Source organism: Aquarana catesbeiana, linkage group LG01, assembly GCF_042186555.1.
Source record: "Aquarana catesbeiana isolate 2022-GZ linkage group LG01, ASM4218655v1, whole genome shotgun sequence".
NCBI lineage: Eukaryota > Metazoa > Chordata > Amphibia > Anura > Ranidae > Aquarana > Aquarana catesbeiana.
In genome coordinates, this window is record NC_133324.1 from 894,210,041 (window position 1) to 894,226,159 (window position 16,119).

Below are 16,119 nucleotides of genomic sequence, written 5' to 3' on the forward strand. Positions count from 1 at the left end.
CCCGAAAACCAATCACCGCCTTCAGGATTTCTAAGGGTGTAAATTTTTTATTTCACTCTTCACTGCCTATCACAGTTTCGGAGGCCATAAAATGCCCAGGTGGCACAAACCCCCCCCAAATGACCCCATTTTGGAAAGTAGACACCCCAAGCTATTTGCTGAGAGGCATATTGAGTCCATGGAATATTTTATATTTTGACACAAGTTGCGGGAATGTGACACCAAAACGCTACCAAAAAAACTGTTAGCGATCGCAGGGATCAGGCCTGACTCTGCGAACGCTGCAGTTATGCATTTAGTGTTTTGTAAGTGACAGTGATCGATCGATACTGCACTTGGGTGGGCTGGGCTGGGCCGGGCGGAGGGGCAAAACGCAGGTGCTAGCAGGTATCTGGGCTGATCCCGCTAACACTGCGTTTTTGGGAACCCTAAACTGCTGGGGACGCTAGTATAGATCTGATCGGATCAGATATTGATCCGATCAGATACTATACCACTAAGGGAGGTGTACGGTGCGTGCGTGGGTGTTAGCGGTAATGATATTTTCTACTTTTTGTTATAAAAAAAATCCAATAAACTCAATTTTAGTCATACATTTAGGCCAAAATGTATTCGGCCACATGTCTTTGGTAAAAAAAATGTCAATATGCGTATATTTATTGGTTTGCGCAAAAGTTATAGCGTCTACAAACTAGGGTACATTTTCTGGAATTTACACAGCTTTTAGTTTATGACTGCCTATGTCATTTCTTGAGGTGCTAAAATGGCAGGGCAGTACAAAACCCCCACAAATGACCCCATTTTGGAAAGTAGACACCCCAAGGAAATTGCTGATAGGCATGTTGAACCCATTGAATATTTATTTTTTTTGTCCCAAGTGATTGAATAATGACAAAAAAAAAAAAAAATATTTACAAAAAGTTGTCACTAAATGATATATTGCTCACACAGGCCATGGGCCTATGTGGAATTGCACCCCAAAATACATTCAGCTGCTTCTCCTGAGTATGGGGATACCACATGTGTGGGACTTTTTGGGAGCCTAGGCGCTTACGGGACCCCGAAAACCAATCACCGCCTTCAGGATTTCTAAGGGTGTAAATTTTTTATTTCACTCTTCACTGCCTATCACAATTTCGGAGGCCATAAAATGCCCAGGTGGCACAAACCCCCCCCAAATGACCCCATTTTGGAAAGTAGACACCCCAAGCTATTTGCTGAGAGGCATATTGAGTCCATGGAATATTTTATATTTTGACACAAGTTGCGGGAATGTGACACTTTTTTTTTTTTTTTTGCACAAAGTTGTCACTAAATGATATATTGCTCACACAGGCCATGGGCATATGTGGAATTGCACCCCAAAATACATTTAGCTGCTTCTCCTGAGTATGGGGATACCACATGTGTGGGACTTTTTGGGAGCCTAGCCGCGTACGGGGCCCCGAAAACCAATCACCGCCTTCAGGATTTCTAAGGGCGTGAATTTTTGATTTTACTCTTCACTGCCTATCACCGTTTCGGAGGCCATGGAATGCCCAGGTGGCACAAAACCCCCCCAAATGACCCCATTTTGGAAAGTAGACACCCCAAGCTATTTGCTGAGAGGCATGGTGAGTATTTTGCAGCTCTCATTTGTTTTTGAAAATGAAGAAAGACAAGAAAAAACATTTTTTTTTTTCTTTTTTCAAATTTCAAAACTTTGTGACAAAAAGTGAGGTCTGCAAAATACTCACTATACCTCTCAGCAAATAGCTTTGGGTGTCTACTTTCCAAAATGGGGTCATTTGGGGGGGTTTTGTGCCACCTGGGCTTTCCATGGCCTCCGAAACTGTGATAGGCAGTGAAGAGTGAAATCAAAAATTCACGCCCTTAGAAAGCCTGAAGGCGGTGCTTGGTTTTCGGGGTCCCGTACGCGGCTAGGCTCCCAAAAAGTCTCACACATGTGGTATCCCCGTACTCAGGAGAAGCAACAGAATGTATTTTGGGGTGTAATTTCACATATTCCCATGGCATGTTTGAGCAATATATCATTTAGTGACAACTTTGTGCAAAAAAAAAAAAAAAATGTGTCTCTTTCCCGCAACTTGTGTCGCAATATAAAATATTCCATGGACTCGACATGCCTCTCAGCAAATAGCTTGGGGTGTCTACTTTCCAAAATGGGGTCATTTGGGGGGGTTTTGAACTGTCCTGGCATTTTATGCACAACATTTAGAAGCGTATGTCACACATCACCCACTCTTCTAACCACTTGAAGACAAAGCCCTTTCTGAAACTTATTGTTTACATGAAAAAGTTATTTTTTTTTGCAAGAAAATAACTTTGAACCCCCAAACATTATATATTTTTTTAAAGCAAATGCCCTACAGATTAAAATGGTGAGTGTTTCATTTTTTTTTTTCGCACAGTATTTGCGCAGCGATTTTTCAAACGCATTTTTTGGGGAAAAAACACACTTTTTTAAATTTTAATGCACTAAAACACACTATATTGCCCAAATGTTTCATGAAATAAAAAAGATGATCTTAGGCCGAGTACATGGATACCAAACATGACATGCTTTACAATTGCGCACAAACGTGCAGTGGCAACAAAATAAATACATTTTTAAAAGCCTTTAAAAGCCTTTACAGGTTACCACTTTAGATTTACAGAGGAGGTCTACTGCTAAAATTACTGCCCTCGATCTGACCTTCGCGGTGATACCTCACATGCATGGTGCAATTGCTGTTTACGTTTGACGACAGACCGCCGCTTGCGTTCGCCTTAGCGCAAGAGCAGGGGGCGACAGGGGTGCTTTTTTTTTTTTTTTTTCTTTATTATTTTTTTGCTTTTTTATCTTATTTTTAAACTGTTCCTTTCATTTTTTTTTTTTTTTTTATCATTTTTATTGTTATCTCGGGGAATGTAAATATCCCCTATGATAGCAATAGGTAGTGACAGGTACTCTTTTTTGAAAAAATTGGGGTCTATTAGACCCTAGATCTCTCCTCTGCCCTCAAAGCATCTGACCACACCAAGATCGGTGTGATAAAATACTTCCCCAATTTCCCAATGGCGCTATTTACATCCGGCGAAATCTAAGTCATAAAATGCTCGTAGCTTCCGGTTTCTTAGGCCATAGAGATGTTTGGAGCCACTCTGGTCTCTGATCAGCTCTATGGTCAGCTGGCTGAATCACCGGCTGTATTCTCAGGTTCCCTGTTGAGACAGGAGAGCCAGAGAAAAACACGGAAGACGGTGGGGGGGGGGCATTCCCTCCCACGGCTTGTAAAGGCAGTCTAGAGGCTAATTAGCCGCTAGGATTGCTTTTACATGAAAGCCAACCGCTGGCTGAAAAGAATGATACCAAGATGATACCTAAACCTGCAGGCATCATTCTGGTATAACCACTCAAAGTCGTGAATGGCGTACCTGAAGACAAATAAATGGTTAACAATAAAGCACAGTAAACGGTAAAGTATAAATAATTACATACCTGAAAAACAAACATGATAAAACATAATAACAATAAAACATTGCAGAATAGAATACAGTAAAAAAGAGCAGAACAATAGAGAGAGAGAATAGAGAGAGAGAACAATAAAACGACAACAATTTTTTTTTTATTTTATATATATTTTTTTTTTTTACACTTTTTTTGTAACTAACTTTTATAACGGTAACCGGTTCCAGGTTCGGGGGTCTCAAAATGCGATGGCATCTTGGGAGACCCTGTGAAAGTGTGCCTAGTCTGTGGAATGCTGTACCCTACGCTAATACTCAACTAGTGAATGGTAGCGTTCAAAACATTCACCAATGCAAAGACCAGGATTGTCAGGACAGGAGGGACAATAATAGCGGGTGTCATGCCTATATCCGCGCTTGCTGCAGACACGACATCTTTTTTGGGGGGGTTCGTTGGGTAGGGGTACTCGGGAGGACATAAAGAAAATGCCTCTCATGCAGCCGACTGCATTTGGTTGGGGATGTGAATGGGGGAAGTACGGGCGCTGCAGAAGTGGTGGGTTCCCAATTAGGATTGGCGAATGCAGCAGGAAGGGCACTATGGGCACGACGGGCCTGTGTTTGTCTTCTTGGTGGCAGCGGGACACTACTTGTGCTTGCCACCTCACCAGCTTGAACTGCACTTATGGGACTCGCCACGTCACCAAGTGTTACTGCAGTGCTGGTTTGACTACGACCGGGGTGTACTAGGCCGCTGGTGCTTGCCAGTTCACCAAAACGCTACAAAAAAAACTGTTAGCGATCGCAGGGATCAGGCCTGACTCTGCGAACGCTGCAGTTATGCGTTTAGTGTTTTGTAAGTGACAGTGATCGATCGATACTGCACTTGGGTGGGCTGGGCTGGGCTGGGCGGAGGGGCAAAACGCAGGTGCTAGCAGGTATCTGGGCTGATCCCGCTAACACTGCGTTTTTGGGAACCCTAAACTGCTGGAGACGCTAGTATAGATCTGATTGGATCAGATATTGATCCGTTCAGATACTATACCACTAAGGGAGGTGTATGGTGTGTGCGTGGGTGTTAGCGGTACTGGCGCTAACCTGACGCTGCCTGGGGCTGGTGCTTGCTAGTTCACCAAAACGCTACCAAAAAAACTGTTAGCGATCGCAGGGATCAGGCCTGACTCTGCGAACGCTGCAGTTATGCATTTAGTGTTTTGTAAGTGACAGTGATCGATCGATACTGCACTTGGGTGGGCTGGGCTGGGCCGGGCGGAGGGGCAAAACGCAGGTGCTAGCAGGTATCTGGGCTGATCCCGCTAACACTGCGTTTTTGGGAACCCTAAACTGCTGGGGACGCTAGTATAGATCTGATCGGATCAGATATTGATCCGATCAGATACTATACCACTAAGGGAGGTGTACGGTGCGTGCGTGGGTGTTAGCGGTACTGGCGCTAACCTGACGCTGCCTGGGGCTGGTGCTTGCCAGTTCACCAAAATGCTACCAAAAAAACTGTTAGCGATCGCAGGGATCAGGCCTGACTCTGCGAACGCTGCAGTTATGCGTTTAGTGCCTTGTGACAGTGATCGATCGATACTGCACTTGGGTGGGCTGGGCGGAGGGGCAAAACGCAGGTGCTAGCAGGTATCTGGGCTGATCCCGCTAACACTGCGTTTTTGGGAACCCTAAACTGCTGGGGACGCTAGTATAGATCTGATCGGATCAGATATTGATCCGTACAGATACTATACCACTAAGGGAGGCGCATGCTGCGTGCGTGGGTGTTCGCGGTACTGGCGCTAATCTGACGCTGGGGCGACGCATATCACCGCCGGGCGATCGGGGGGCTAAACCTTTATTCGGTAATAAACGGCGGGTTCCCTGACACTATAAAAAATAAACGAACTAACCAGCGTCACCCGTAACGGTTATACGGTGATCAGTGGTGAAAGGGTTAACTAGGGGGCAATCAAGGGGTTAAAACATTTATTAGATAGTATATGGGGGTCCCTGTCGCTATAAAACGCTGACGGCGAACCTAAATATTTACCTCACTAACTAGCGTCACCAGCGACACTAATACAGCGATCAGAAAAATGATCGCTTAGCGACACTGGTGACAGGGGGTGATCAAGGGGTTAAAACTTTATTAGGGGGGGTTAGGGGGGTATCCTAGACCTAAAGGGGGGTAATACTCACTGTCCCAACACTGTAACTGTCACAAACTGACACCAATGCAGTAATCAGAAAAAAAAAACAAAAAACTGCTGGTGTCAGTTTGTGACAGGGAGGGGGGGGGGTGATTGGGGGGGGATCGGGGGGCGATCGGGGGGGGGATCGGGGTGTTTTGTATGCCTGGCATGTTCTACTGTGTTGTGTAGTGTTGGTGCACTCACATTGATGTCTTCTCTCCTCGGCGCTGCAACGGAATACCGAGCCGAGGAGAGATGACATCATTTCCTTTGCTGCTGTTTAGCATACAGCAGCAAAGGAAGTGATCTGATTGGCCGGCGGCGATCGCGAGGGGGGGGCCACGAACGGATGGCCTCCCCCTCATCTCCGATCGCCGGGGGACCAAACGGGACCGCCTCGGGCGGCGGGGGGGGGGTCCGATTGGACCCCCCACCCGCGGGAGGCAAATCACGTACATGTACGTGATTTTGCCTGCCCGTGCCGCCTTGCCGACGTACATTGGCGTGAGGCGGTCCTTAAGTGGTTAAAACACCGCTGCACAAATACCATGTGATATAAACTATTGCAACAATCTCCATTTTATTCTCTAGATTCTCTGCTAAAAAATATATATAATGTTTGGGAACTCTAAGTAATTTTCTAGCAAAAAATACGGATTTTAACTTGTAAACACCAAATTTCAAAAATAGGCTTAGTCATGAAAGGGTTAATGTGTAAAAATGTAAAATAATGCATTTAGGTGGCAAAAATATGAATGCAATCTATACACTGGGGGAAAGAACCTCTGGGGGAATCTAGGATGGATAAAGGACCATGCAATGTCAAGCTGCTGCAAGCAAAGCAAACAGAATATTGGCATGCATTAAAAAGGGGATTAACTGCAGAGATAAAACGATAATTCTCCCGCTCTACAAGGCTCTGGTCCAGCCGCACCTGGAGTATGCTGTCCAGTTCTGGGCACCAGTCCTCAGGAAGGATGTACTGAAACTGAAGAGAGTCCAAAGAAGGGCAACAAACCTAATGAAGGGTCTGGAGGATCTTAGTTATGAGGAAAGGTTTTGGCACTGAACTTATTCTCTCTGGAGAAGAGACGCTTGAGAGGAGATATGATTTCAATTTACAAATACCGTACTGGTGACCCCACAATAGGGATAAAGCTTTTCTGCGAAAGGGAATTTAATAAGACACGCGCCATTCACTAAAATTAGAAGAAAAGTGTTTTAACCTTAAACTGCATAGAGGGTTCTTTACTGTAAGAGCGGTTAGGATATAGAACTCTCTTCCACAAGCAGTGGTTTCAGTGGGGAGCATCAATAATTTTCAAGAAACTATTAGATAAGCACCTGAACGACCACAACATACAGGGATATACAATGTAATACTGACATAAAATCACACACATAGGTTGGACTTGATGGCCTTGTGTCTTTTTTCAATCTCGCCTACTCTGTAACTATGTAACTATGTAATGGGGCTCCTAAAAAAAATAAAAAATAATATTGTCATGAATAATTAAAAAATAAAATTGTAAACAAATAATAATAATAGAAAAAATAAAAAAACTACTGACACCATCCACTGCCATACTGACACCAATCTCTTACTGACACTGTCTATTGTTTTATTATATTTTAAAATGTTTAGGGTTTTTTTCTAAGAATGTGTGTGTGTGTGTGTGTATGATATATATATATATATATATATATATATATATATATATATATATACAGTGGCGGCTCATCCCTACAGGGCGCAGGGGCGCTGCCCTCTAATCCATGTGCCCGGCCCCTAAACTACATGCAGGGTGCTGGACATATGGACTCCAATGGGATTTTTTTTTAAGCACATGATTAGTGCCAGAGGCTCTAATTGGCTTCAAAAAAGGGTGGGCTCCGGGCACAGAGCACTGCGCCATGAGCCCACCCAGTTGTGTTACAATAGTGAATTAATATTAGCTATTGTCTTCCTGATTCTCCTCCCTGCCAATCAAGAAGCAGGTCCTGAGACCCGATTGGCCGGGAGTCTTACGACTCCCGGCCAGTCAGGTCTCAGGAGCCACTTCCTATTCAGCTGGGAGGAGAAGCCCGGCTCTTTCCTTGGCAAGCTCATCTCTTCATCTCACCCCAGATCCCATCTGAACGCCGATACTGAGTATTTGCAGGTGTGCTTGTAGGGATGATCGGTGGGAGGAGTTACAAGCACCGATCTCCCTGTATAGAGTTCAATAAAGCAGCTAACACTTGAAGGGCGGGGGGGAGAAGGGGCTCCCTATACAGGGAGATCGGTGCTTGTAACTCCTCCCACTGCCACACTGATCACCCCTGGCTGCCCCCTGTATCCTCCTCTTCGTGCTCCCCTGGTCTCCCGCCATGTCCTCCTTGCTCCTCTGGTTCACCGCCGTGTCCTCCCTGCTCCTCCGGTCCCCCTCTGTCCTTCTCTGCCCCCCCTGTCCCGGATCTGTCAGGATGGAAAGAGGAGGAAGGAGCCGGTAAATCTGTCATTTACCGGCTCCTTCCTTTTCTGAATGAACAGAGTCAGTGATCACTGTCCATTCATAACTGAGCATCATAATCTGTATTTACGATGTCTCATTTTATGAATGAAGAGGAGCCTCTGTCTCCTGTCCATTCATTTTCAGTGCAGCTGTGGCTACAGAGAAAAGGACTTGGGAATCTGTCTCAAAAGGGGAGATGTCAGGGTGTTTAGACCCCCGATATCTCACCAAAGCCCCCCCCCCCCCCAACAAGGCTGATAAAAAAGAAATAATAATAATAAAAAAATGTAATGTATTTAAAATTGTAAAAATAAAATTAAAAAAACACTGACACTGTCCACTCCCCCCCTCCTCCTCACCCAAAAAATAAAAAAGAAAGCATGCAGTTCAGTATACCATTCTCAGAATCCTTCTGCAGTCTGGGACGAAAAATAGCACTCCTCTTTGTTTCACATGTTCCAAAAAAGATGTCAGCAGTATGCTAGGGTAAAACCTGCTCTAAAATGCTCTATACAGCATGGGTCTTTTGACATGATTTATACCACTATGGGTCTTTAATCATAACTCCGGTATGAAGTAGTAGCACAAAAGTACAATGTTTACACAATGTGCATGAACTAACGAGTGGAGACACATAGTTGCATAGTTATGTTCAAAAGACACTTGTTCATCGACTTGATCCAAAACAACAAAATTCGAAGTCCGCTGTTGATCCAGAGGAAGGCAATCAAGCCTTATAAAGTGTGGTCCGGTTTGCTCCAACAGGTCCATAAAAGCATAAAACTCCCTGGATCTCCCTTTTGCTATATTCCACGTATTAGCAACTACAAGACACTTTGTTGCTCAGTAACATGTAATAATCCCCTTTCTTAACATTCTTGTCATCGATCCAACTGTAATTGGATGTTCTGCATGTAAAGCTGGCAACCTGAAACTTTCAAAAGAGCATTCTGGTTTAACTTTAATGGTAAGTCCTTATACACGTGAACATCCAAATCTGGAGCCCGGTATGTATTCCTGACACCGGCAGAGTTTTTGCAAATAATCAAGGCTTATAGAGTGCATTAATGATTATTGTGAAGACAATTATTTAACCCGCGCTGCCTTTTACAGTTTACCCTTATTTTGTGTATGGGGGGCTGCAAAACAGTGTAATGTGTTCCCACAGCCAAAGATAAATTAATAAATGAATGCCTGTTTTGCCTCCCTGTGTAATCTTAAGGTTCCATGCCCACGGACGTTTTAAAAAACGGGCTGTATAGCCAGTACAGACGCCAGGAAAAAAGTGTCGTTAAAAACGCGATTTTATCCGCGTTTTGCATTGAATTCAATGCACGTTACTCCGCGCTGGCTTTCAGCCGCGTTTCTCTGTCTCTATTCAAAATCAATGGTTCCCTATGGGAGCCCATTGATTTGAATAGAGGTCGCACCAGAAGTCGGATCAAGAGGATCCAACTTGCGGTGCCACTTGTGTGCTGAGAATCTTGAATCTCGCGAAAATGTAAAAAAAAACTTGCGTGAGGTTCCCCCCTAAGATGATACCAGACCCTTCGGTCTGGTATGGATCTTAAGGGGAACCCCCACACCAAAAATAAATGGCATGGGGGTCCCCCCCCAAAGATCCATACCAGACCCTTATCCGAGCACGCAGCCCGGCAAGTCAAGAAAGGGGGGCAAGCGAGCGCCCCCCCTTCTCCTGGACCATACCAAGCCACATGCCCTCAACATGGGGGGTTGGTGGTTTGGGGCAGGGGGGCCCTGCGCCCCCCCACCCCAAAGCACCTTGTCCCCATGTTGATGAGGACAAGGGCCTTTTACCGGCAACCCTGGCCGTTGGTTGTCGGGGTCTGCGGCAAGGGGCTTATCGGAATTTGGGAGCCCCCTTTAATAAGGAAAAAAAAAAAATATATATATATATATATATATATATATATATATATATATATACTGTACTTGCCAAATATGCTGCAGAAATCTCCCTTTACTAAGTCAGGCTGCATCCATTTTAAGTGTGGGCAGCTGAAGCTGCTGCCTGTTCACTTCCTGGATTTGCACAGACACACACCTCCAGCCAGCTCTGCAGTTCTCATTGGCCCTCTTATGACTCACCCCCCCCCCCCCCCTTCCTGGCAAATTCTCACGAGAGTGAGAAAGAGAGGGATGTGCATGATGTCATAAGCCTAAGCTAATGACCAGACAAGAAAGAGGAAGTGGGCTGTATAAGGTATTTACTTGCAGAAAAACATTTTTTTTTTAGTTTTACTACCCAAAGTTAAAACAACAAGGGCAGAATATTTAATAGATGGAAAGTTGAAAATTATTAAAGGCCCACTTTAAGGAGGGGTATATTTTGGAAATGCAATGGAAGTGAAGCCTACAAGATATGGACAGAGATTGGATATGGGGCTGAAAGGACAGGTCAGAACCTACGAAAACATCTAACATCCTGGTATGAGCAGAGAGAAATAATAGTTGTATTATTGATCTTGATACAAAAGTCTGGGAGGGCATGCAAGTATTATGAGCTCAGCTTTAGAAAGATTTAGTTTGAGGAAGTGGTGGACATTCACACCAATATGTCACTTTGTAAGTTGCGAGATGCAAGAGGAGGGGTGAGATGAGGAGGACAGATAGATTTGGGTGTCTTCAACATAGCTAAATACCTCTAGTTCTTCCCACCCCCCCCGGGAGAGCACAGCAGTACAGCAACATAAGTGGGAACAAAACCTAAAGCCACCCTTCATTTTGAAATGGAGCCAAGCCAATCAAACTAATTGTATACGTTGCAAAATCAGTACAAATGCAGCAAGGCAACATAACCTGAAGTCTGTTTCATAATATTGGCATGGCTTTGTTCTCATGTGAGTCTTCAAAGCAAATACGAGAAGTATATTATTATTTTACCACATGTACATCAATTATTTCTATTATAAAAGGTGTATAAATTATTATATTATTAGCCAAAGTAAATGTGGTTAGAGGGTTGGCAGCATAAAATTGAACTTGTAGTGCATTACTTAAAAGAGAAGTATGGGCATTTTTTAAATTTAAAAATCATACTTACCTAGGTGGATGCAGCATTGGCCGATGCTGCACTTGTTCCCCACTGGCTCTAAGGCTGAGAATTGAATGATCAAACACCGCCAATCGCTCGGTTCTCAGTGCTCCCTGAGCAGAGAGCTGGTGATTGTCAGTCACCGCACTCTGCTCTGCCCCCTGATGCTTACTGAAGCGCTGGGCTGTGGAGATGGTGGGAGTGGCTGGCTTAGGCTGATCCAAGTGCCAGTCCAGGGTTCTGGGCAGATCCTGACCATATGGTCGTGATCTTTCCCCCCCAGATAGAACCGGCTCTGTGACATCAGCAGACAGCGGACTTCAGCCAGCAGTCTGCTGAAAACGGAATGGACTGCACTCCTGTGATCCATAGGAGAAGTACAGCCAAATGAGCTTTGGCTGTACTTCTCCTTTAAAGTAGATCCCAATCACTTAAATCTTAAATAAACTTTAACATGATTATTGAATTGCAAAAGTAGTTTTCAATATTTTAAAATCTGCAGCTTTTATTAAAATATTACCTGGTGATCCTGGCAGGAAGGTTAAAGTGGTTCTGAAGGCAGAAGTTTTTTTTATCTTAATGCATTCTCTGCATTAAGGTAAAAAACCTTCTGCAAGCAGTTGCCCCCCCCCCCCCCCCCAATCTGGATTCAGCGATGTGCACCAGAGCAGCTCCTCTCTTGGCTCTCTCCCTTCTCGGTTCAGAAACAGCAGTAGGAGTCATTGACTCTCGCTGCTATCAATCCCAGCCAGTAAGGAGGGAGTAGGGGCAAGGCCAAGTCACGCTCTGTGTGTCTAATGGGCAATATCCTACCTACCCCTTATTGCATATATATATGGCAGCATGGTGCTGGGCTGCTACAACTGGTATCCCTTGGCACTTTTACCAACAGTTCCCGGTCACGCTTTATGATTGGGAGTCGGTTGGGTGGGACCAGGTTGGGAAGCTCAAGTGACTCTTCGGGCATTACAAAGTTTTAAAGGGCTCCTGCTGACCGGAAAGGGCTATGAATTATTTTTGTTTATGGTACACAAAATGCCATCAAATGCAGCCTTTGGAAGTAGATTTTAGCACCACATCGAAAGCTCCAGAAAATTATTGTGCTCACTGGTTCCTCCTGCTGACCTCAGCATCAATACTTGACATTGCAGCAGCAGACTGAACCACTCAGTTCAGCAGGGGACCAAGAATCTGACATTCCTGCAGTTGATGTTTCCCTATTACTGACTTACCATGCCCTGTTCTACACTGTGTCTCTGTGTGTAGGTGGCCATCTTGGCAGGGCTTTGCTTCCTTATGTCAAAGTCTCCAGTAAGGAAATCAGGCGTGACATCACCATATCTCTGACATAGTTATGAGGCTGTAGACACAAGAGTGCCTAGACACTTTGACATACTAGCAAGTGTGCTGCTATTGTTTCAGTTGGAATTCAAGACAAAGGGTCACATTTTCAGGGTACTGCTTAGGCACAACTAACATTTCTAAATGTTCCCTATGACATAGCGAATCTTCACTTCTTGAGTTCAAGTCTGCTTTAAATCGGAGTTCCACTCAAAGGTGGAAGCTCGGCTTATCTGCCTCCTTCCCTTCTCCTGTGCACCATTTGGCACCTTTCGGGGGGGAGCGGATACCTGTTTTTGACAGGTACCCGTTCCCATTTGCGGGAGACCTCGCCGCAGACCTTGTTGCAGGAAGTCTGGCCCCCTTGTCCTTCCCCCGCCACCAGGCCATTCAGAAAGCGCAACACACTTGGCGCATGTGCAGTAGGGAACCAGCTGTGAAGCTGCAAGGCTTCACTGCCGGTTTCACTTACAAGGAATGGCGGCGGCAGCACCCAAGAGCCGGGTGAAAAATTGGCTGGGGTTCCGACATTGCGGGACCCCTGGATAGGTAAGTGTCCTAATATTATAAAGCAGCAGCTGCAGTATTTATAGCTGCTGACTTTGAATTTTTGAAGTGGGGGGATGGGGGTAGAGCTCTGCTTTAAGAAGTACCTTTGGAGACATAGTGACTGCAAACTTGCTTAACCTTGAAATGTAAAGTAATTGCAAGCTTTAATGCAATGCATTATTTTAAGGTAGGCTCCTTATAACATATCCTATATCTGGAATTATTGGAATTTTTACTGAATGCCAGCAGAATCAGAATGGCTGGGATACAGTAACAAGTCTAAAGTGTAGGGGTGGGTTTATGTTTTTTTTATTTATTTATTTCTTAATAACAGGTTTGCCTTGCCGGATTATTAGTCTATGTGTGACTAAGTAAAAAAACATAACTAGCACATACAATCACTCTAGTCCTACCTGCAACCGTTAAAACCGAGAGTAAAATTCATAACTTATGGTCCGGCATGTAACGCGTTACTTTTCAGTCGATATAATGACTCTTCCTGCCTCTTTACAATTCCTGTTTTAAATTAAATAAAATTAGTCATCGTCAGAGCTAATGCAGGTAATTCAAACATATACCCAGTTATTTAAATCTCTTTCCTGTTCCATAGCTTTGATAAATATTTTGTGGCCTAATTATAGTTTGGAAATGTTTTCATTATTATAAAAATTATGATAAATTCGGCCAAAATGCAGGCTTTCATCTTTGAATGGGCAGGGAGCAATTAATGTGATCAAATGATACTGGAGTAAAGAAATCTAAAATATTTTAAATATGGGTGAAGTCCTAAGAATACAGATAGAAACTATCATGTAATGCCTCCCTAGACTGTGGGGTCCTGATGCAACCTCCCCTTCTTTTCCGTTTTTGCTTTAAAAGCCCAGCATTCTGGGCAAACTGTAAACTAATAAATTAAAGTCCTGTAGAGTGGCTTAATATTTTTAGTGACATGTGGATGCCTATACAGAAAAGTAGGAATCATGGCAAAAAATAAGTATGTATAGGCACTTCATTATAAGTATGAAGCAGATGGATGAGTGTTCACTGCCCTTGGGGCATTTTGGTGGTAACTCAACGGAGAGTGGTCACCTGCAGTATTCTAATGTCCCAAAATAGTAGTCTTTTAGAGATGTTTTTGGCCATGCATTGGATACTAATTTGGTCGTTTTTGCCAACCTGGGGTAGGTTTTACCATGACTGGGGTAGGTTATCCTTCAGATACATGTATTGTTATTTTAACCATGTATCTTCTTGCCATCATTGTATAGTAGTGAATACATTCTTTCTGTGGTTCCATAGCCTTGACATAGCATCCAGAATTCCAAAAAAGGAGAAAGGTAGGGTTAAAAAGAGAACTAGCAAGGTGGGAGTTATTACTGGACACAGTAGTGATGTGGAGGTTGGTGAGTGGGAGTGAGAGCTTCAGGAAGCTAAGGGGATGTACAATGTGTGAAGTGTTGGTTTCCCAACAGACATCAGCAGGTTCTTCTTGAGTGGACTGGGCTCTGGTAGCACTGGCACCAGAATACTGATCTCTTTTCCAGGTAATTCTGTTTTTTTTTTTAATTGTTAACAGTACAGCTGGCCATGCACTGTAAGATAACTAAACAGTATGAATGGAGGAACAATGGCTGCATTTAATTGGATTTAGCCACTTGTTCTGACTCAACTACAAGGCCATAAGCTTATCTCCAGCTTCAAAAATTGCTTATACAACCTGGTGATCTACTTATCCCTTGCATCAATTCAGACAGTTTAACTTGATGAATAAACTCAGTGTTGAGGAGACAGACATTGAAGCCTTTCAAATGTTTAGTTTAATGAAGGATAGTCATAGTTAGATAAACGTTCATGTTGTAAGCCACATGGAAAGATGTGCACAGTATGGCAGAATACTGAGGAATAAAACCAGAGAGAAGAAAGGGGAGGGGATATACAGAAGTATGGTGGGAGAAAGCTTTCAGCTTAGACAACAAAAAACACCTTAAAGACCCAGAGCAATGATAACCAAGTTATACACACAGAGAAATGATAATAAATCACATAGTGTAGCACAACACCACCGTTTGACCAATAATTTCTTGCCCAACTCCAACGATTTTCAGATCATAGGATGTCGGACAGGAGGATGATGACAGGGTCACCCACAGTTCAAATTTCACCTGGTTCATCATGAACTGGGTGAAATTCATTCCGCGTATAGACAGCTTTAGGGTCCTTCACAGTAATATTTATTTAGTGTATTGCCAATTCCCAGCCACTGCAGATATCCAATCCTTTTGGGTGTAATGAATACCTGCAATCCAGCCTCATGCTATGGTTCCTTCTGCCTTCTGAAGTGACTGGACCTCTTTAATATCTCCCTCATCCCCCAGTGTCTAAAAACATTTTAGATTGACAGAAGTGTGCAAGTCCATAGGCCCTGATTGGCTAAAAGTTCCCAAAGTCCCACTCTTGGTCTGGTCTTGGTTGTGCAGTAGTTTGTGGAAAGATAACAAAGGTTAATAATCTTTTTTTAAGTAGCACTAGCAGTTTAAAAAAAATGTATGATTTTTCTGTTAAGTGACTATTTACGTAATTGAACTAAATAATATTTTCTAAAAGTTGTCTGGAGCTCTGCTTTAGAATCAATGATTGAATGAAAGAGAGATGCAGAAGGACATGGTAGATGTTGGAAGACGCTTAGCCCATGTCTGGTAGTCTATTACCGACCAGGATCTCATCCATCTCTGACTACTCAATTGACACCTCCTTGCTTCTTCATCTCCCGGTGGATTTCACAGACACTGGAAGGTAGAGCAATTCCATTTGATTTCACCTTCTCGTCATACATCAAGCAGCACACTGATGAGCCGAAGAAGAACAGAGTAAGATTTTTTTTTTGTGCTGAGAGAGACCCGATGACTTCATTAAAAGCGGGATTAAAAGCTGAGGTAACTTCTACCTTGCTCATCTCTGTGATATACGCCTGCAGTGCTGAGAACATAGAGCTATCAATGATTTCATCTACGGAGGGCCTTGTGACCTATACGCTGCA

General features: G+C 43.8%; 1 long non-coding RNA gene across 1 annotated transcript in view; it reads right to left on the reverse strand.

Moving 5' to 3' along the window:
• Window positions 1-8,696, reverse strand: part of LOC141125427 (uncharacterized) — a 70,437-nt gene extending 61,741 nt beyond the window's left edge. Inside the window, exon 1 of the long non-coding RNA XR_012241381.1 lies at window positions 8,534-8,696. This is a non-coding gene — a long non-coding RNA (uncharacterized lncRNA). The remainder of the gene's footprint in view (window positions 1-8,533) is intronic.
• Between the last annotated feature and the right edge of the window lie 7,423 nt (window positions 8,697-16,119).